Here is a 22460-nt window from a genome sequence, read left to right on the forward strand (position 1 = left end):
GTGTTCGTTCTTATAATTCTGTGATTTATTTGTGTGCATTTGCATTTACAGTATTTTTTTGTTTTTCTTCCTTATTATATCTTAATCTCTTTTGTGCGCAGGGACCATTGCAAATCTTTAGTTGTGCCAGATGTCTCTGACTACTGAGTAAATATTAGTTGAATGAGCCATGAGTATATGTTTTCATGATTGCCATCTTTCTATACTTAGCAATTATTAAGTTTTTATTGTAGATTTCTATCTTGATGGACAAGAGTGGTCTGAATTTAGAGTGGGCAGCGCGTGTAGGTGGGGAATATCACATCATTCTGTATTTTTAAAATGTCAGTGCCCTTCTTTTACCTCTATATGAGCCATACATATACATAAACACATGAATATGTATATATACATGCATGCATATATGTCTGAATATATATGTAATGAACCATGAGCCATACATTGTTCATAGTGGTTTATATGTATATATATATACACACACACACACATACACACATACATATGTATGTATATATATCCCCTGCCCCCTTGAATGGAGAGATTGTCTTTTACCACTATGAACTACACAATGTATGGTTCACAGTATACAGCAGTTGCTCAAAAAGTGTTTGTGACTCTAGAGATGGATGAGAGGACACTGTGGTTGTTTATTTTTGTTATCTCCATGGAACTGGTAAAATATCAGTTAACATTCTAATAAAAAAGTTAAAGTCCTAGATTCATCCAGGTCATCCTTGAGCCTTAGTGTGTCTCCCCAGAATCCAGTAAGTGTTTTCCACCAAGCAGAACTTATCAGTCACACCACTGGGCTTCTCTTTACTTTCTCCTATTTGTCATGAATAAAATAGAGGAATGTGAAAAGTGAGACTGTAAGAGAGAAATAAGGAAGTGTGGTTACTGTTTAACAACCCACCCAGCTGTTGGCTTGTGGCTTTCAACCAGGTAAGAATGACTGGGAATGATTTCAAAGACCAAAAGATGGTTTTACGTGTAATAAGTTATTGTCAAGCAAATTCTGAATAAAAACTCTTGACTCTTTTTCTCGGAAGCTTATAAATACGTCTTTCAAAGAGGTTGAAGCTAGGAATGATGTTACCTGCTGGAGAAGCGAGACAGACAGGTTTGTGACCAGCTGGCTTTTCTAACCTATGTTCCTGGGATGATAGCTACTTTCTTTGTGGCAATGGATGGTGTTTGCAGAAGGCATAATTCTTTTGTACTGCCTGTGATAAGGGGTCTGATGACCATATTAATATATTATTATATACAAACATTAAAAAATTAAAAAAATTTTTATTGGAGTATATAGTTGCTTTACAATGTTGTGTCAGTTTCTACTGCACAGCAAACTGAATCAGCTATATGTATACATATATCCCCTCTTTTTTGGATTTCATTCCCATTTAGGTCACTGCAGAGCACTGAGTAGAGTTCCCTGTGCTATACAGTACGTTCTCATTAGTTATCTATTTCATATATAGTATGTATATATGTCAATCCCAATCTCCCAATTCACTCCACCACCAACCCCTTCCCCTTGGTATCCATATGTCTGTTCTCTACGTCTGCATCTCTGTTTCTGCTTTGTAAATAAGATCGTCTATACCAATTTTTTCAGCTTCCATAACATTCTTAAGTAGAGACGAATATAGGCTCTGCAAGATCAATGATTTCTTTTATCTGTTTTGTTCTCTTATGTATCTTAAGACTCAAAATAGTAATTAACAAGTAGTAGTCATGAAGGAAATTGTCATTGAATGAAAGACTAGAAATTCTTGCATTTTTTGTCTTTGGCTATGCAAGTGGTATTTTGTTTTCCTGATCTCATAATTACCTACTGAATATTGATTAATACTATGTAAAAGAAGAGATATAAGATATGGAATAGTCTTAGCAATCAAAATAGAAAAGCACTTCCATCATGAATGTTTTCTTTTCTTTTTTGCTATTTCTCTCAAATTGATTGATTATGTGGGTTGCTGTTTGATTTCATTGCATAATATACTGTAGTAATCAAACAAACTAAGCTTTGGTGAAGATTATTTTGAACAAATTAGTTGAGTATCTAATAATTTTATTTAAAAAATATATTTTAGAAACATATTTCATTACTGGCCTTAAAGCAGAAATATTAATAGTATCTTCTACATTATTCAGACAGCAAATGGTGAAACAGGTATGCCAATGCACTAATACAGAAAGACTTACTCTTTCTTAATAGTAATACTTAATTATTCCTAGAATTGAGAATTTTTATTCTAATACTGACATGGGTAGTAAACCAGTGTGACACATATTAAAGATGAGACTCATAATTCATCTTGAAGAATACAATTTTGCATAAATGAGTCTCTGAAATACTTCAACACTTTTCTTTGCTTACCAGGTTATTCCACTGAATCTTTGCCGCTTTTCCTTTGGGTGCTACTTTAGCACTACACCTCTTCCTACCATTTACTTAAAAGAAAAATACACACTCACACACATACATGCATTCTGCAGTTACAATCCTAGGGTGTTTTTTCAGTTTTCTTCTAGGAACAAATACCAAATCTAATGTGCACCATTAATCATAATGATGATAACATTACTAACAATTATAATAATCCATCTGAATTAGTTTATTTTCATAGACTTAAATTTATTTTTTATTATTTTGGGGGGAGGGATGAGAGAAATAGGTGAAGGAGATTGAGGTAAAGACTTCCACTTATAAAGTAAATGAGTCGTAGGGTATGAGAAGTACAGTGTGGGGAATACAGTCAATAATAATGTACTGTCTTTGTATGGTGACAGATGGCAACTAGACTTACCAAGGTGATCGCTTTGAAATGCACAGAAATATCAGATCACTATGTTGTGCACCAGGAACTAACATAGTGTTGCAGGTCATTTATACCTCAAAAACAAGCAAACCAGCCAACAAACAAACTCATAGAAAAAGAGATCAGATTTGTGGTTGCAAAGGTGGTGGGTGGGAAGAGGGGGACTTGGATGAAGGTAACCAAAAGATACAAACTTCCAGTTATAAGATAAATAAGCACTAGGAATATAATGTACAACATGATAAATATAATTAACACTGCTATATGTCACATATGAAAGTGGTTAAGAGAGTAAATCCTGACAGTTCTTATCAGAAGGGAAAATATTTTTTCCTTTTCTTTTATTTTGTATCTGCATGTGATGATGGAGGTTCACCAAACTTATTGTGGTAATCGTTTCATGACGTATGTGAATCAAATCATCACTCTGTACACCTTAAAGTTACAGTGCTATATGTCAATTATATCACAATAAAACTGGAAGGAAAAAAACACAGACTTAAATTTACATTATGTTTCTTGACTTTAGAGGTAAACAGTTCTTTACGCTCCTCTGACACCAGTGAGAACAGAGCAGAAAGACCAATTCTAAGGCTTATCAGACTTTCACTTAGACAAGATACTTTAATGTTTCACTTCGATGGAGAGCTGGAGGATTAGTATTTAGTGTCTTTACAGTATGGGAGAGTCTAACCTGGGAAGTCATAAAGGAATGAGGGAAGGTCTTACTTATTATTTTTCTAGTCTATTACCCTGCCCACCTCTTTTGAAATGTATGAGTGTATTGGATCTGACACTAGGGGGAGTGCCAGATAAATTAAAACCTTTCTTAGCTTTTCGATATCCAATGAAACGTCTTTTGTTAGAAGATCCTTCCAAAGATTGAGAGGTGATAGACCAGCTGGCAGTCCTGCTGGAAGAGATCTAATAAGCTCTGCTATCACCACTTCTGCCCCTGTGAGACATTAGATCAAATTTATGCTTTTAACTATCTGTGCTACCTATACATGTCTACCAGAGATGAGCTTTAGGATGGTGAGTGCACAATACCGGGCCCAGCACTGGACTTGGAAGAGATGGAAATGGATGATTTGAGTAGAATCCTTTGTAAGTCTGGTGTATGAGGAACCACTTTACACACAAAGTGTATATACACTTTACAAACAAAGTGTATAAGGCTGAATGGACCTAATCTTACCTATAAGAGATTACACGTCATTAATGATTGTGAGTGAGGCAAATGGCTACTTAAAGTATAGGTTGACAGTAAGTATAAAAGACGACCTAATTAAAACATTTAGAATCCAACCAGAAAGACAATATATTAAGAATGGGAAGAATGTAAGAATGGTTACAAGCACAAGATTTTAAGGCAGTATCTCCACCTTATTGCTACATATTTCCTCAAATAAGTATCATTTTTTCTCATCTCATAGGAGATTAAATGCATAAGTTAAATTAAAATTTACATCTACAAACCAAAAGTTAAATACATCAGTACAAAAGTTATATCATTTGGAAATTATAACTAATCTTAGATTAACTGAACCATGATAGAATTCTAACCAGGTGTTTTATTTTTGCATAAATGAATTCAATAAATAAATAGCCCAGTAGCAAGCTAGAGGCCTGTGATACACTGATTAAAGTTCTAGTGGATTTTTTTTTTTTGCTACATTCCACATTTAGAAGAAAGATGCAAATATATTAAGTAAAAATATCTCCTATCTTAGATATTATTGACTTTTACACCACAGAGATTTATGTAAAATTTTAAAAATAAACAGAATCCCCCAAAAATGTTACATTACATTTACCATATTATTTATTCATGGTCAGAAAAGTGGCCTCAGTCTATTAAGAAAGGATTTAAAAATGGAAGGCTGAGATTAAGTATGAGTTATCTGATGAATTTACTGTTGGTTTAAAATATTAAATCCATTAAATACCTTACTTGCAAAGTATTATGATCAGGGGGAGAGTATTTATCCAATACAGTGAGGTAAGATATACAAAGAGCAGCAGATGGTCTACTGAATAATTGAACACCTTTTAACTTGACATGGCTTTCAATGAACTGACCTACCTGGGATACCTTTATCTGCTACTTTTCTATGCAAACAACTGGAAGCCTAATAGCTGACTCAGTTGTTGGGTTAAAGCTGAAAGGGGCCATAGATTATTTAATTCTATTCCTCACAGCTAAAGAATGTTAAATCTACAGAAGTAAAATTAAATTATGGGAATACAGTTGCCTTCCTTATATGCAGGTTCAGCATCTGCAGATTAACTCAACACAGTTGGCTGGATCTGTGGGAGCGGAACCTTGGGTACAGCAGGAACTTTGTTTTATAAAAGGGATTTGAGCATCTCTGGATTTTGGTATCCATGCAGGCTGGTGGTGGCGGCTGCGGTGTGTTCTAGAACCAATCATGCTAAGTCCTTGCAAAATATATTTGCCATCTGTTTCTCTTTCCCTCTTAGCTTTTCTTTTCTTCGATTAGAGATGACACACTCAAATTAATTTGGTTTTGAGATTTAAGAACTTTGAAATGAAAGGTGTACTCTTTTTGGTAGGAATCACGTTTTGTCATGTTTATGTCCCTAGCAATTACTAGAATGCTTAGTGCATGATAAATGTCCTCTGAAATGAATTAAACTTAACCAAATTGATATAATTGACAAAGGCTTAGTGAAATCATGTTTTAAAATCACCTACTCAGAGAGGGCTTCAATTTTCCATTTTGGGGGTGGGTAAGTTTCAGCTATCTAAATTGAAAGTAAATTGATCTATGGAGCCAAGGATGGCATTGACAGACAGGAACTTATTTATGATTCTGTCCTGGTTAGGTTTCTCAGTATTTGTGTTGTAATTATTAAATGCTGTCTTCATACTGTCATATGTTTTCCTCATTGTAATACAACTATATTTTATATAATTTATTTCTGGCTGTCCTCTCAGTGGACTGATAATTCAATATTATCAATTACATTGTCTGTGTTTTGATTCATCTTTTTTGTGTCCTCACATAGTCCGTTTGCCTTTGAAGCTACTACAACTTCAAAGAAAGCTTAAATAAATGAAGAGATGTACAATTTCAGTGCTAAAGGAGAGGAATCTTTAAAAGCTGGATAGAAATGGTTATATTTTTCTTTTCAGTCTTTAACAAGTATTAAATTCATAAATCTTTTTTTCAGGATGGACTTCCTTCATACTTTCTCCTTCTTGACCCCTTCTTTACTCAGTGTGTGTATAAACTATACACAGTTGAAGTTGTAGCAGATGAGAAGACTTGTATTTAGAGGAAAGTCTGGACAAGTAAAGCAAACTAATGATGTGTTTTATCTTTTGTATCTTTCTCTTTCTCTCTCTCTCTCTTTTTTTTGAAAGCACACACTTTGTGACCTAGATACATTTATTTAAATGATACCTATCTGTTTATACATTGCTTTGTTTCCTGGTGTTATTTCTTGTTAAGTCCTTGCAGAAACATTGTAGATTCTTATATATGCCTTGTTTATGCTTATTGAATGAATGAATAAATGAACAGAAATATGTCACATATATCTGGAATATTTCTGAGAAATAAATCAACTAGTCCTGTCCCATCTTAATACTATAGTTGAGGAAATGCAAGCCTGGAAAGACTGCATAACTTCTAATTAGCCGCAAAGGGGAGTTAGTATCCATTTCTTCTGATTCTCACTCAGTATGTTTTCTATTGTAAAAATACAACTGCTGCTAAATTGATACACTTTTTACAACTCTTGACCCCATGACTGAGGAAGTTCTTACTTTTGTACCTGAACCTATATGACCCTAATATAACTTCCTACTATGGAAATATCTCTTAGAGTAAGACATATGCCATAACCCAGAAATTCTACTTCTCAGTATCTACCCTAGAATAACACATGTATATAAGACACATAAAAACAAATGTTTATTTCAGCTACCTTTATAATAATAAAATCATGAAAAGAACTCAAAATGTTTTTCCATATGGTGAGTGGTTAAATGATCTTGATATTTTCATTTTATGAAATACTATGCAACAGGTTAAAAAGAATGAGCCATCCCTATGTTTGGTAACAGCAACAGAATTCTAAGACATTGTGCAACAAAAAAATGAAAATTGCAGAATATCTACAGTATGTAAAACATAGACTTGTGGAAAACAATATATATAGTAATTCTGTATCCATCTGATGTATATGTAAAAGCATTAACAAAGGGTGAGAAATAAATATGTTGAATTTTTGATAAACATATTTATGGAGAAGGTGGGACTAAAGGTTGAAGGTGGCTTTCATAGGTGGCTTGATTTCACCCGCATGTTTAAAATTTGTAAAAAATAGGATATATTATGAGTTTTTTGTACAGTGTAAAAAAAAGTTCTTTAAAAAGTATATTATCAAATTAAAAACTTAATATGCCTCTATTTTGACATTCCTTTATACTAGGGGCTAGGAAAGAATATGCAGATACACAAGAGGTGGTTGTCATTCCAGGCCAGCTCAAGTTCTATAAAAGAAATAACATAAATAAGATATTGATATTTAATTATTATAGGAAACAAAATGATAAGGAGTAAGGGAGCAGTAATGAAAGAAGACGGCTAAACTGAGTATGCTTTTGTCAACAAAGAGTTAATAGTTAATAATAAGAAACTATTTTTTTTCAACCCTAGATAGGTGATCCTCAAATATTCACTAAATCATATTTTCTGAAAAGACCGGAATTTTCAAGCTTTGGCTATTCTGAAATATTTTATCTTTTGTTGTTTCTGCCCTTAATCACTACGTATGTTTTGACATCAATGAAAATCAGAAGAAATGAGTAAAAATCAGTACCATGAAAAAAGGGGGGATATTTAGACACATACTTAGGAAGAAACAGTGAAGCATACAAAAATACTAAATTATTGGCTAGGATCAGTGGTGTCCAAGTAAAATATTTATCTTTCTGAGCTCTGAGCCTGCTGCTAGCAAATATGATGTCTTAAAATGAAGCCTTATTTAGGAAGAGTCATGAATAGCTATTTTACATCAAATATGATTCACAGCAATACTTTGTGAGCTTTATTTGTGGGAAGTTATGCAGTGTGCAGGTTAAGATCACAGGCTTAGTGCTTAGTCATACCTAAGTTTTGAAACCTGATTCCACCACTTAAAGGTTGTAAGATCTTGGGTAAGTTGTATTTAACCTATCTGTGCCTCAGTTTACTCTTTTGTTAAAGGCGATAATACTACATACCTCACAGATTGTTTTAGGGGGGTGGTGAAGAAGGTAATAAAATAAAAGCACTTCGCTTAGCAGGGCTCAGTAAACTAGAGAAGAGTTCGTTTTTTCACCTCCATTGGAAGTGTATAAACGTAGACAGACAGTAAAATGATAGCCTTTTATCAGTGTTCTATCGTACAAAACAAAGTGTAGATCATTTTGCTCTTTAGTTAATTTGATGAATACAGACACAAAAGATATGATAGTTTAATCCCCAAAGTGAGCTTTTCAGGTTTTGGGTAAGAGCAGAACAATCAGACATTTTTCTTGATTTAGCTGGGCCAAGGAAAAAGGAAGAGTCAGAACACAGCCAGGGAGAGACTGGAGATAACGGTGATAGTGGGGAGATGATAACTGCTCACTGTTCTGTCATCAAGGATGTCCTCTGCTCACAGATGCTAACTGATGTCTATGGACGGGGATTGGGGGATGGGGAATAGCTTGAAGTAGGTAAAATCGTGAAGAGGATCTGCCAGTGGTAAACTACTCAAGTGTGGTTCCTTTGGGATTGTCCCTTCCCCTCATGAGTGTATCTATTATGAGCTTTACTTTAAATAAAAAAACACGGATCTCATCCACATGGGCAGGTTACCGTTTATTCAACTCTTCAAGTTATCTTTAAGTGGGAAATGCCACACATTTCAATTTCTCTTTGTTACATAATTTATAGTTAGGAAAGTCTTTCACGTAACGCCTGTTTCTCAACACACACATATATCCTCTCCCCACCCCTCAATGCATGTACACAGTTGTTGCTAGATTAGAAAAACTATTTATGACTATATGCTTTTCCTCTGAATAACCAAAGGGCTGCTGGAAATTACTGCTTTTCATTATTACTTCTTTTTTTTTTGCATTGATAGACTGATTTCCACTGCTTCCTTCACTAGAAACAAAAAATGCCTATTCACCCTTCTTTGTAAAATAACTGTCTGTAGATTAGAATGCATTGAAAATGAATTGTCAAGATGGTAGCTGGAATCCAAGTCAAGAATTCAGTATTCTGTTTCTGGTCTTAATACCAACATTGTCATAAAATAAGCCAATACAAGTAAGCGTACATGAAAACCACTGGTTCTCAAAGCATCTTCATCTGAGGAGGGACTGAATATTTGCATTGAGCAAAAAGCACTTTATTTCCAGTTGTTTCATGGATACCTAACCAGACAGTTTTGGCCAGGTAGATATAACTTTATCAAACATTAGGAAGTCAAAGTTCTTAAATTTTATTTTGTAAAAAATTAAACCTTTGTTCCTACCAGTTTCATTTATTCAGGATTTAGCCAATGAGATTTGGATTCTTCTTGTATATTAGACTTTATCCAACAGTTAGAATGAACTAAATGTAAACATCTTTCATTTAACTGCAGAAATATAACCCTTCAGATAAAATTTTGGTTCAAAAAAGTGATCATCTATATAGAAGGTGTTAAAAAGCAAAATGAACTATGTTGTTATTAATAAACCCAACTGGGATTCTATACATGGGGTTGCAAAAGCTAACTTGCTTTATACTCTGTTTTCTTTACCTTACTTTTGCTTTAATTTCCAAGAGGTGAAGAACCAAATTTAATGTTTAATCTCAGTAAACACTGGCAAAGTGGTTGATATGTTTATTTCATTGCCTTTACACATTTTTATACAAATCTACCTTAATTTTATTTTATAGAGGATCTTCTATAATAATAAATTCTTTTTGGAAGCTGATAGGAATATCAGTTAAATAGAGGGTAAATAACTTTTTTTTTTATCACAAACTATCAATACTTCCCTTCAAATATAAGAGGTGGTGGTATAAAACAGGAGAATTAACTAATATCTAGCATCCTTTCTTGGTCTAAATTGCTAGTATTACGATTGAGGTTTTGAACCACTATATTCAACCTTTCCATCAGAACAATGAAAATTGGTTTTATTTTAAGTTAGGGGCTTGAGTAAATTCTGGAAAATTCTAATCTTTGAAAGAATCATGAAGGAGTTGAAATTTTAATATTGTGTAGTCATATACAGTGTCTGATATTTCAGAATCAAGAGATCTGGGACACATTCTCAGGAAAGAAAGATCCTTGCTTTCTTGAATGGTCTTCCATAGCACCTCACTCACCCACTGGACACTTTGCCTATAAGTTGCATTTGTCATCACAGAAATCAGATTCACTTCAGCACTAGGATTGCTGTACAATGACAAGAGATACAACATCTCTTAAAGTAAGAGAAGTACAGTTTATCTAGTGTAAAACCTAGAGTTTAATGACTGAGTTTAAAGATACAAGGTGATGTACAGAAGTGCTTCTTAAACTTTAACAGGTATAAGAATCACTTGGGGCTCTTGTTAAGTACACATTGTGACTTAGTAGATCAGGGTGAGCTCTGACATCTTACATATCTAACAAGTCCCCTGATGGTATGAATTCCACTGGTCTGGGAATCTAGCATAACAATGATGTACATAACTCTGATATTTAGGGTCAGGTAAGGTTAATATTTTTAATCTGAAACCTAAGAATGTTTGGATTTGAAATCTAAGAATGTTTGGAGGCCCCTTTCTCTCATTAACTTTCACAGACTAAAAGTATTGACAGTAAAGGTGTGTGGTACCAGGCTAATATTTTCAGCCATCAATTGTCCCTCAACTGAGAGGATTTGTTTACTGGAATGAAATTAAATCTTCTAACATCAAGCCAACTGTGCTTACAGGTCTGTGCATGTGGATTTAGGGGTATATACAGAATTCTTTCATGTATCTGTGCTATTTAATTTTCCTTATTTTGGATGCCCCAGATGGCATGATATGAACCAGGGGAAGGGTGGGAAAACAGTTGGATGCAACAAGTTTATATGTTTTTAATTTTCTTTTGAAACACAGCAGAGATTTGAATAAGCTGTTTAAAAATAACTATCACAGAAATGTTTATAGAAAAAATGGGAACATTTTATTAAAAAGGACTCATTAAGTCATTAATTTAATGTAAAAGCTGAGAATATCACTGTTGAACTGATAAATAATTTTTATTTGTCCCCTTCCTTGAGATGTAGCCTCAGTGCTGCTATTAATGGTGGCTTTATCAGGTGATTTCCGGATCATGACTTGGAATCAGCTCCTTTATTGATAATGAATAACTTATAAATGGATAACCTTCACAACTGTAGAAGTACTGGGCTAATGTTAATTTTTACAGCTTTTCTAACTTCTGCACAGTATAAGAAAATTACCAAAAAAAGGTGTCCCAATTGGGTTAAGTTTAAATTCTCAGTTCTCAAGTAAAGTTTTAAGAGGCTAGCCTTCAAAATCAAATACCCCAGGAACATTTCAGAAGCTTCCTCTTTCAGAAGATTCCACCCACCCTAAATTCTTTCAGTGACGTTAGCGTTTGCCCCAAGTCAAAAAAGACCCAACTTATAAGACAATTTAGCATCCATTATATTTATCCATAGTTATTGAGAAATTCAAGACCATAATAAGTATCTACTATGAACAATATAATAGATATTATGAAAATTTTACTGGCGCTCTGATAAAATGTCTATTTTCTAATATACTAAGAGAACATTTTAGAGATACTGAGATCCCCTATGTTAGAAGTTATGAGTTAACTTTTTAATTATGATGATCATCTAATCCTAAAGAACTCATCTCTGACTTTGGAATCTGTACATGGAAGCAATTCATCTAAAAGTATATTAAAATGTTTTCAACCATTTCTTATATATGTTGTTAAAAATAAATCTTATTTGAGCAAATAAATTACCACATATTGGTGAATCACCAAGATATCTTTAAGTTTTAGATTTCTTTAACTTCTTTTTATTCTTTTGCCAAGTGTTAAAGTCATTATATTGAACAAAGGAGGGAGAATGGTTGGTGTTTTTTTGTGTAATTATGTAATTATGATTGAGTAGAAAGGTCAGAATTTACTTACATATTCATGCAAAATTAGTTACTGAATGCTTACCCTGGACCAAGCACCTTGTGGAATATGTACCATTGCTCAATAGTTAGCAAATTTTAAAACTGATTCTAAAGCATTGAGAATTGTCTCATTTATTGGAAGAAATTAGAAAATACTATTATGGAATATAAGAGCTTCATGCTAAAAAACTTACTGTATAATTAGGGGGGATTAATACACATGCAAAGGTTTTAAAGACGTGCCAAAAACTAAAGAGAATAATATTTTATTTTAATTCAAAATTGCTATACTCTTCAAACACATGGAAGAAAGACTAAATGTTGGGCTGAGGAGTTTGAATTTAATAAGGAAGCAAATTCAGAGACTTCGAGAATTTTAGAGTAGGGCAATTCTTTAGTTCTATACCTTCCCTTCAGAGAAAACTGACTTTACTGAAATTTCACACCATCAGTGGCATTGCCACTTCGGATTGGAACCCAAGATTTCTGTTGTCAGTGTTCTTTTCACACACCCTGCTTCTCTGCAAAACAATGCCCTGTTGACCAGGAACAGAAGAGATGCAATGAGTACAGCATAATTTGGAATACTTTCTTAGGAACTTCTACTTTAAACACTAAAAGGAAAGTAGTCTCTTCCTCTGCATCTCACTCTACAGCCTCTGTCTGATCCCCTGAAAGCCAGCTGTGCCCCATTCTTTTCACTGCCCAACCTCTCCCTTAGTGGATGGGGGTCTGTGGCATCATTTCTGTTACACAGCAGGAGCAGGGTCACAAGCGGGCGGCTCAGGCTCCACCCACTTCTGCCATCAGCCAATGTATTACCCTAGCTTAATCTCAGGGTAACTTCCTTAGAGGCCGCGCACAGAGGGATGCTCCTCTAATGGGCTCCAAACCTCAGTGTAGTTATGCTACTGCCCCACTGCCACAATTTGTGATCCTCTCATTGTCAACACTTAGAAAATAATGGATGGAATTTATGGTTCCTGTTCTGTCATGAGCAGAAGGGAGAAAGGCCCAATAAGTGTGATGCTTTTTAAGGAGCGCTCCATTTGCCTCTGGCTACTCAACGCATTCTCAGAGTGCCTGCTAGCTGGAGGAGGAGAATAAAGTTAACAGCACAGTTAGCACAGTAACAGTTTCAACATTTCTTTCCCCTGCCAGAGGGTTAAGACTGTCCTCTACAAGGCATGGCTTGGGAAGCTAGCTGGGTCTCTGCCACAGAGTCACAAGTCACTCTTCCGGCTCTTCTAAAGCTCACGTATATGGGGAGGGATGAAATGTGGTCATCCTGTAAGCTATCCTTTCATACCAGGGAAGCACATATGTCCTCTGAAACGGTGGGTGGCTGAAGAGGAGGAGTGGAGAATCTCATTTCCTCAATTCCCTGTAACCAGACTTGGCACGACCCGTGGTACGCAACTCCTCTCACCGGTCTCATTTTGTCCCCAAGGACAGATAGCTACCTCTAGGGATGTAAAGTCTCTCTGGGCAGTGTTAGTCTTCTAGATTTTGTATGTATTAAATTTCACAGCTGGAAAGCTTTAGAAATGCTGGTAAATTTCATATTATTATAAACATCTTGGTTTGCCAAACAGACCTGAAAAGCTATCAGCTGCCAGTGTCACCCAGCCTGGCTATTTCCGTGGCCTCAGCCAACCTCGCTGTCGTGGACTGAATGCTGAAAAGGTATGTCCAAATCCTAACCCCGATACCTGTGAATGTAACCTTACTTAGAAAAGGGGTCTTTGAAGATGTTATTAAGGTAAGGAGCTCCAGATGAGATCATCCTGGATCAACCTGGGTGGACCTTGATCCAAAAAGCATCCTTGTTGTAAGATGCCTTAGAGGACTGGGAGGGGGAGGATGGGGGGAGACTCGAGGAAGGGTGGGGGGGGGAGTCGAGGGAGGGAGGGAATACGGGGATATGTGTATAAAAACAGATGATTGAACTTGGTGTACCCCCCAAAAAATTAAATTAAAATTAAATAAATAAATAAATAAATAAAACAAAAACAAAAACAAAACAAAACAAAAAAACCAAAAAGCATCCTTGTAAGGAGAGGAGAACACAGACAGGAGGGAAGAAACACAGAGAATCTGTGATGATGAAGGCAAAGACTGGAGTTATGCAGTCACAAACCAAGAAATAAAAAGATTACCTATAGCCACCAAAAGCTAAATAGGCAAAATAGGATTCTCCCCTAAAGCCTTCAGAGGGAACACTGCTCTGCCAACACCTTGATTCTGAACTTCCGGTTTCCAGAACTGTGAGAGAATAAAATTATACTGGCTCAAGTCACAGAATCTGAGGTGATCTGTTATTGCAAACCCTAGCAAACTAATACATTACACAGACCTGGAAGAGGCTGATGGGGACTGCTGTCTGCCTCTCCCAACCAGGGCTCAGCTAGCCTTCCCTAAAGAGAGGGAAGCTAGATGTTATTGAAACCTTGCAGCCACACCCCTTCTTCCACCATTCTTAGTCTCCCCTTAAAACACAACCTCCTGCATTTAATCTCTCCCATAATTTACTCCCCAGAAGGCTGATGCTACTTCTTGCTTCACCTACACTCCCATTTATCCACTTCTTCCAAACAGGACTGGCTACATAATTTGCAGGAACCAATGCAAAATGCAAATGTGGGGTCACTTGTTTAAAAATTATTAAGAATTTCAAGGCAGGGACAACAGAACATTAAGACAAGCACAGGGCTTTCTTATAAGCAGAGCCCTGTCCTACTGCACAGGCGCACAGGTTGTAATGCCACGAAGCCCTGCCTCTTAAATCCATCCTCTCCCACCCTGCAAAATCCTTGTTTAATATTGAAAATTCCCTCCACCTTCATAACCTATTCACACAATGCTTCCTCCATTTTCTTGCTTTAGGTAAAAGTCAGCTTTCTTCTGAGGATAGTTTCCCCTGGATTTCCCTTCAATGTAGACTGCTCATTATCTCACACCCCAGGACCATGAGAGGCAGTGCTGGCATCCTTGTAGCTCCCCAGTATTGCTTTTGAACCATGTACCACCTTTTACACCAGCCCTTGATCCATTTAGGCTCTTGTTCCCTGGATATGTACCTTCTGTCCCAATTCTGCACAGTTATCCACTCAGCTCCTGATCACTCCACCACAGTCATGGAAGCCTTTAGTATCTGACTCATTCCTTCTCTACCCCATGCCATCACCATTGGTGGCTTCAATATCCATGTGGATAGCCTCTCCAACACCTTAGTCTCCAAATTCTTGATGTTCGCTCTATGGAGAAGAGCTTAACCCCAGCCACAGCTCTTCCATAACCCTGCCATTATTCTGCTGCTGAAACTTTTAAGAAATCTATCCCATCTCCTGACTACAACTTCTTATTTTTCCATCTCTCCTATCTGATTGAGATTTGTACTTCTTTGGCTTCTTTTTCTCTCCCCTTTTACATCTTCACTTATTTTCCCATGTAGTATTAAGCGAACCTCATAGCTCTGTTCTTCAACCATTCTCTTAAAAATAGCATCCAAGTTTTCTCCTTGTCTTTCCATCAGATCACCTGGCAAAACCCCAAAGTGGGATTAATTAAACTTTCTGCATTTACAGTCATATATTTTACACAAATTCAGACAATTGTGGGGAACTACTGCTATCACCAATCCCTGGGCTCAAAAGGTTTTTCTTTTTACTTATAGTCAGGTTCTTGCTACCATTCCCAACAGCAAACACTCTCTACAAACCTTCAGGCTCTTTACTGGACTCCTCCATCTCCCTTACTTTCCTGATAGAAATGAAAAGCTATCAAAAATCTTCAATCTACTATAAATAGACAAAAGCAACCTAAAAGTAGTGTTTTCTTAAGTCATTTTGTCTTAATTGAAGAAAATGAGGTTCTATTCATTTGCAAACTGCTTATTAAGCGGCTGTTTTGTACAGGTACTAGTCTAGCTACTGAAGATACAGCTTTCATGGAGCATACATTCAAGTGGTTCTGATGATTTCAAATATGTAACTCTAAAGTGTATCAGTGAGGGCTAACAATTTTATCAAACGTGCTCCAAAATACAGGTTTTACAAAACAAATTTTGTGAGTATAAGGAGTACAGTTGCAGAATTATAAAAATCCAATCATTGCACTGTAACTCATAAATCCAAACATTTTTGCATCTCTATCATAGGCTCCCTAAAATAAATAGGGCTTAGAATAATTGCCTTAAATAATAATATATTTTATTATACAATTGAAATTACACCAAAGATATAAATAACTCTCAATCTCTTTAATTACTATGTGTATGCCTATACAAATAACCACGTTTTTAGAAAACAAAATGTACCAGTGTTGGCATTTAGAAAAATCATAAGTTTTATTAACAAGGTGTAATTTAAAGAATGTCAATCAACCCTAAAGGCAAGAAGACTTGAGCTGAAAAACTGACTTGGAGTCTTCCTAACTATTTCATGTTATTCAAATTATTTAACCTTGCTGAGCCTCAGTTTATTTATCTGAAAGCAAGAAGTAATTATTACCACATTGTGGGGGTAGGAATATTAAATAATTTAAACAGTCTGAGGGTAGCACCATTGGCAGATACATTAAATAAAACATTTTTCTATATCACATAGCCTATGAAAATACTGGAATTAGACAGTAGTGAAGTGGCAGGTGTCATAGGCTTGAGTAGGAAGCCAGAGCACAGTATCAGTGAACATACTGGTGTTAAGAAGACTTCGGACAATAATGTTTTTCGGGAAACCAGAGGAGATCTCAGGACTTCGGTGAGGAGAAACCACTTTCTCAGGAAGCAGAGAAGAGCAGCTAAATCTTAATAGCAGTATCATCATCCATCTATTATGTTTTCTAAAGGACACAATCAGACCTTAATATATAGTAAGGACTTCATTTTCCTTAGTGAGAACCTTAAAGTGAAACTTGGTAGACGCTGATTTCTGCTTTTCTTTGTCCAAAAGTTGTCAACATTGCACGTGGCTTCTCAATCTGTTAAAATACTGCGTTAATAAACACGAATACCCAAATTCGGGGTGCAGATAAGAAAACCGTGCACATTTCTACCTTCTCCAAGCAGCCATGATTAAAATGCAACCTGAAGACACTTGGCGCACAAACTCTGGCTCGGGAGCCGGGAGGGAGCGACATTCCCTGTCACATCAAGTAAATTCTTAATAGGACCTTAACACTCACCCAGGGTAACTGAGGGTGGTAGGCGAGGAGGCAAGGGTTCTGGGATGATCACTGATGACAGCCTGTTAACGCGCACGCAGCGGAAAGAACGCTGTCCAGGGCGCCGAAAGGAAAGCACCGCCGTCGCGCCGGCCGGGAGAGCCCCGCGGCGTCCAAGCTGCACCGCGTGCGGGACCCGCGAAGGGGGGCGGGGCGGGGGCGGAGCACTCACGCTCGGGGGCGGGGCCCGGCGGCTGTTCTCTCCGCCCCCGGAGTCGCTGCCTCCTCCTGGCTGCGCCCCAGCCGGCAGCTCAGACGCGGTCGCAGCCTCTTGGACCGTAGAGGCGGCAGCGAGCTAGAGCCCGCGTCGCAGCTCGCGGCCGCGGAGAGGCCGGGCGAGCCCGAGCGCGGGGACCCGGCCCTGGCTCGGCGGGCAGCTCTGCGCGCGGCTGGTACGTACGCGGGGAAGGGGAGGCGGGAGCGCGGGGCGGGAGGGGGTCGCTGGAGCGAGGATGGTGGGAGGCAGGGGGCGAGTGGGCGAAGATGTGGTGAGAGCAACTTTCCTATCTTCTGGCCGGTCCGCGTGAGCATGGGGGGAATTCAAAGCGGATGCCTCTTTGGCCAGAGTGACCCTGTCATTTGACATGCAGACGTACTTGCAGCGTGGAAAGGGGGCGCTCAGGCCAACAGGCGTAACCAGGGAGATCTGGCCACCTCTTTTTGCCCACACTGCCCTGAAGGTGGACGTTGGTGATCTGTCTCCTCTGGTAAGTTGCTGAGCCTTCGCCTCTCGCGCGGGCAGTGCCACGTCGTTTCCCATGGGCTGCGCCTTCCCGGCCCCAGGCAGCCGCGCGCGGCCACGGGGTCAGCAGAGTTCCGTGTTCTAGCCGGCTCTGCCCGCGTCGAGCTGTGTGGCTTTAGCCCAGTCACCTCACCTCACCAGTCTCTGTCCACTCGTTGATAAAACATGGGAATGATTAGATCGGGTGAAATCAGGGGTTCTCTGCAACTACTGGATCTTCACTGAGTCTAGGACACCCGCGGACAGCCAGGGAGGGACGGGAGCGCAGTGTGGTCGCAGGAGCTCAGGAGATGGAGGGCGTGGGTCCTGACTGCTCTGCCGATGCTGCAGCAACGCGTTGGGGAAGTTCCTGATAGTGCCTTCTGGGGGAGATGACCCTGATGTACCAGCTGTCTTTACTGGCAAACCCCTGCCGAGTGAGGCTGAGATGTACGGGCCAGTTTCTTCTTCGTAGAGCTCATCCCAGGGAACGCATCTAAATACGGTTCCTTTGGAAGAGCGTTTGGTACGAGTGGGGCACACAGGAGACACTGAAAAAACAAAAAACAAAAAAACTGCAGGTGGAATTATTAGTCGGAGTCTGTGCAGGACTGTAAAATGGAGATTCGATGCCGATGACCATTTAACATTCAACTAGAAAAGCTAAAAACTAAAACACTCATATTAATGGTTTGGGTACAGAAAAAGTATGGATTAGAACTACTCTGAGTATTGCATTTCGCTTTGTGTACATATAGATTCAAAATCCGTCTGTCCACTTTATCTCTTCGCAAGATGCCTCCCTTCTTATTGACATTGCTACACATAAAAAATTCCTTCTGGAATTTAATATTCAGAAAGCTCAGAATATGGATATTAAAATGCGATCTGATGGCCGTAAAGCTCACAGGAAGTTCTGTAATGGTGTAGGTTCTGGATTAAGGTTAGTTAGACTAGCCTTTTGAAAACCTTTTTCTTTGCTGTTAGTATGTCAGGTGCTGGTCAATACCCCTCTACTGACACTATGTTTAAGGGAGTTCTTTTTCTAAAGCAGTGTTTTGGAAGATCTCATGAGTTAATTTTGAAGCAAAATATATGTTGGAAAAAAGTTTGCAAAAAGTTTTTAGTAATTGACTTTTTAGTCTTATCTTTACCACAACTTTCTTCAACAAAATATCAAAGACTAATGGAATACCTTATGCAGGATATTTAAAATTGTGTCAGATTTTCTTTTTGTTAAAGAATTTTTTCTTTTCTTTCGTCAGTTTTAAACTAGAAGTTTAGCGTTTTAGAAATTTACCCCTTTCCATGATTTTTAAAGGAATTTTATCAAGTTGTAAAACCAACACCATGGTTCAGTTTTAGAACATTTTCATCCCCCAATGAGATCCCTCATGCCCATTTATCTTTAATCTCTGTTCTCACCCCCAGCTTCAGGCAACCACTAATCTTCTTTCAGTCTCTATAGATGTGCCTTCTCTGGACATTTGATATAAAATGGAATCATAAAATATGTGATCTTTTGTTTATGGCTTTTTTCACTTAACATACTGTTTTTGAGATTCATCTATGGTGTAGCGTGTGTCAGTATTTCATTCCTCTTTGTTTTTGAAGTTTTCCATTTTATGGATGTACTACATTTTGTCTAGCCATTCACCAGTGGATTGAAATTTGGCTTGTTTTCAGTTTGAGGCTATTATGAATCATGATGTTAAGAATATTCACTTGCAAGTCTTCTCGAGTACATATGTTTTCATTTCTCTTGGATAGATACTTAGCAGTGCAATTTTTGGGTTGTATGATAAACATATCTAACTTTTTAATAACATTATAGAATGAATTTTATGTAGAAGTTATATATTTACAAAATGCAGAAAATTCTGGAGAAATAAGTGTTTCTTAGTAGATAATATATGATTTGATATATACATAGAAGGTCAGACAGGAAATACTTTGCTTCCTTTCAAATTTGGAGCTCAAATACAGCAAACAAATTTGAAGAAAATGTAACATTTCTCAGAAATAAAATATTTCTAAAGACAGGTTTTTGGAGAGCAGTTTTAGATTTACCGCAAAATTGAAAGGAAGGTACAGAGTTTTCCCCAATACTGGCTCCCCCCCCCCACATGCCTAGCCTCCGTTATGGATATCACTGACCAGAGTGGTACATTTGGTACAATGCATGAACCTACACTGACACATTATAATCACCCAAAGTCTGTAGTTTACCTTAGGGTTCACTCTTGCTGTACATCCCATGGCTTTGGGCAAATATATGGTTACTATAGCCATCATTATAATATCATAGGGAGAATTTTCACTGCCCTAAAAATGCTCTGTTCTCTGTCTATTCATCCCTCCCCTGAGTATCTTTTTTTAATGCTAAATGAGAGTAAATCAGGCTTAATTAAGACTAAATTTTCTATAGTCTCCATTAAGAATGGGAAATAAAGCAGTTTGAAAATTTGTATTTCGGATGTATTTTAAGATGTTGATGAGACTCAGCCCTGAATGGCTTGATGGTAAATTCAGTGGTTTTCCATTCTTTCAACACAAGATTTTAAAGTTAGAAAAAAATCATGCTTTTATGAATATCAAAAAACCCTATAAATCCTATGATAAAATAAGCCCCCATAACTATGATGCCATATAATTCTTTTAAGTACTAATTAAACATTTTATTATTAGATTTAGAGATCTAGGTTCCAAGTTTAAGTGATTGACGTGTAAAAATCATGTATTAGGAATAAATCCAGGGCTACTATCTTCCCATTTTAAAACTTCTGTGGTTAGTACGTGCTCTTCTGAATCCTGTTGGTCTCAGTAATTTTTAAATTAATATACTGATGTACTTTTTATAAGTCATTATCAGTTAGTAACATTATGTAAAGAGAAAACTTGAACACACCCAGAAAACCAGAAGTGGTTATTATTATTTTTTCTTCTTATTGGAAGTACAATTGACTTTGAGAAGTCAAATAGGTAGTCTGTACTCAAGTGGGATCTATTTTTCATTCTTGCTCCCAGTGGCAAATAGCAGTTTTATGCATCTGTCCAGGTATAAATCATGCTATGGATTTTATAAACAGAGTGGATTTGTGTTCTCCAATAACTCTTATTCTTAAAAAGTGATGGTGTCCGAGTTGGGTGCTTGATTGGAAAAGAAGTTCAGAGCTGTCCATATAAGAATAAAACAATTCAGATATGTATCAATACATGTTCCTGAATAGGAAATAATCTCACCTAGAGTCCTGAATCAGTTAAGATAGGATTTCTCAGACTTGAAAGTGGGCCAAGAGAATAGAGACACTTTAAGAGTATGTAGTCTGGAGCCAACACAGCCTGAACACTTGTTTGGGGGAGCAGCAGCAGAAGCATTTGTAGGCAATATAAACAGAGCTAAAGCCTTCCTCTGCCTCTTGGATTCTCCCTCCTCATAGGCCCTATTTCCTGCTAAGCCCTAAAATCTACCGAGCTGATGAAAAAGAATCCCCTTTGGGAGTGTGGAAATCAGCACAACCCACAAACTGTGGGTTTTTACTTTTGGGTGAAGGAAAGGAAGAAACAGGTTCAATGTGATAGTTTCATGAATAAATTCATGGAAGACAGGAAAGAGTTAAGCAGTCTTCCAAAACATGCTTATATTAAATGTTTATGGAGTGATTTACTTCTAGACTAATCTTTATGGGCTGGGTTAATAAGTCTCAGAAGAAATCAACTGTTCTTAAAATCAGTGTGTACGTGTGTGTGCGCGTGTGTGTAAATAAGGATGGTTTATAACTCATGTAATTACATTTGTTGTTTATTCTTGTTTATTTAAAAAATCAGAATAAGTACTAACATGGGGCTTCTGGAGCCAGGTATAATATTAAATCTCAAACCACTGAAATAAACCCCTCTTGTCTGTCTTTCCCAAATCTAATAAAATCTAATAAAAACCTAGATTATAAATATAATGGATTTTGTTGCATTCTGAAGATTTTTAAAGCGTCTGTCAAATCAGAAGAAAATGTTACAAAGGCCAGGACTTGCACAGAAACCATTCTGCTTCTCAGTTTCTATATCCCTGAAGAAGGATGTCAATCATAATTGTGTTCATTGCAGTAAAGAAGCAGAACTTTTCCCAGAAGTGAAAAATTAGAAAAACAAAAAATAAAAAACAACTCTACATCTTTCTAACATGCCATGAAGCTCTATGTTTATATCTATATATACTCTTGTAGCTTGAAGAAGATTGGACTTGAGGAGTATTAGACAGACTGTTGTAGCCCAAGCAAAAGATGCTAGAGAGTCAGTCGGGGATTATGGGTGAGGAATTTAGGGGTGAATAAGAGTATCAAACTCTAGAAATGTTAGGAGTGGAAAATGATCGAGCATGGTGATAACTGGGATATGAAATTAAGAGGAGACGCAAAGGAAGGGTGCTTCTCAGCTTCTTGGCTTGAGATTAAGGGCCAGCACCATTTACAAAGATGGCAATAGAAGAATGAGGGCAGA

The 22460-nt window shown here is 37.3% G+C and overlaps 1 long non-coding RNA gene across 1 annotated transcript in view; it reads right to left on the reverse strand.

Moving 5' to 3' along the window:
- Positions 1-17264, reverse strand: part of LOC130855842 (uncharacterized) — a 56937-nt gene extending 39673 nt beyond the window's left edge. Inside the window, exon 1 of the long non-coding RNA XR_009054382.1 lies at positions 17204-17264. This is a non-coding gene — a long non-coding RNA (uncharacterized LOC130855842). The remainder of the gene's footprint in view (positions 1-17203) is intronic.
- Positions 17265-22460: the final 5196 nt, after the last annotated feature.

This window comes from Hippopotamus amphibius, chromosome 6, assembly GCF_030028045.1.
Source record: "Hippopotamus amphibius kiboko isolate mHipAmp2 chromosome 6, mHipAmp2.hap2, whole genome shotgun sequence".
In the NCBI taxonomy this organism is placed as follows: domain Eukaryota; kingdom Metazoa; phylum Chordata; class Mammalia; order Artiodactyla; family Hippopotamidae; genus Hippopotamus; species Hippopotamus amphibius.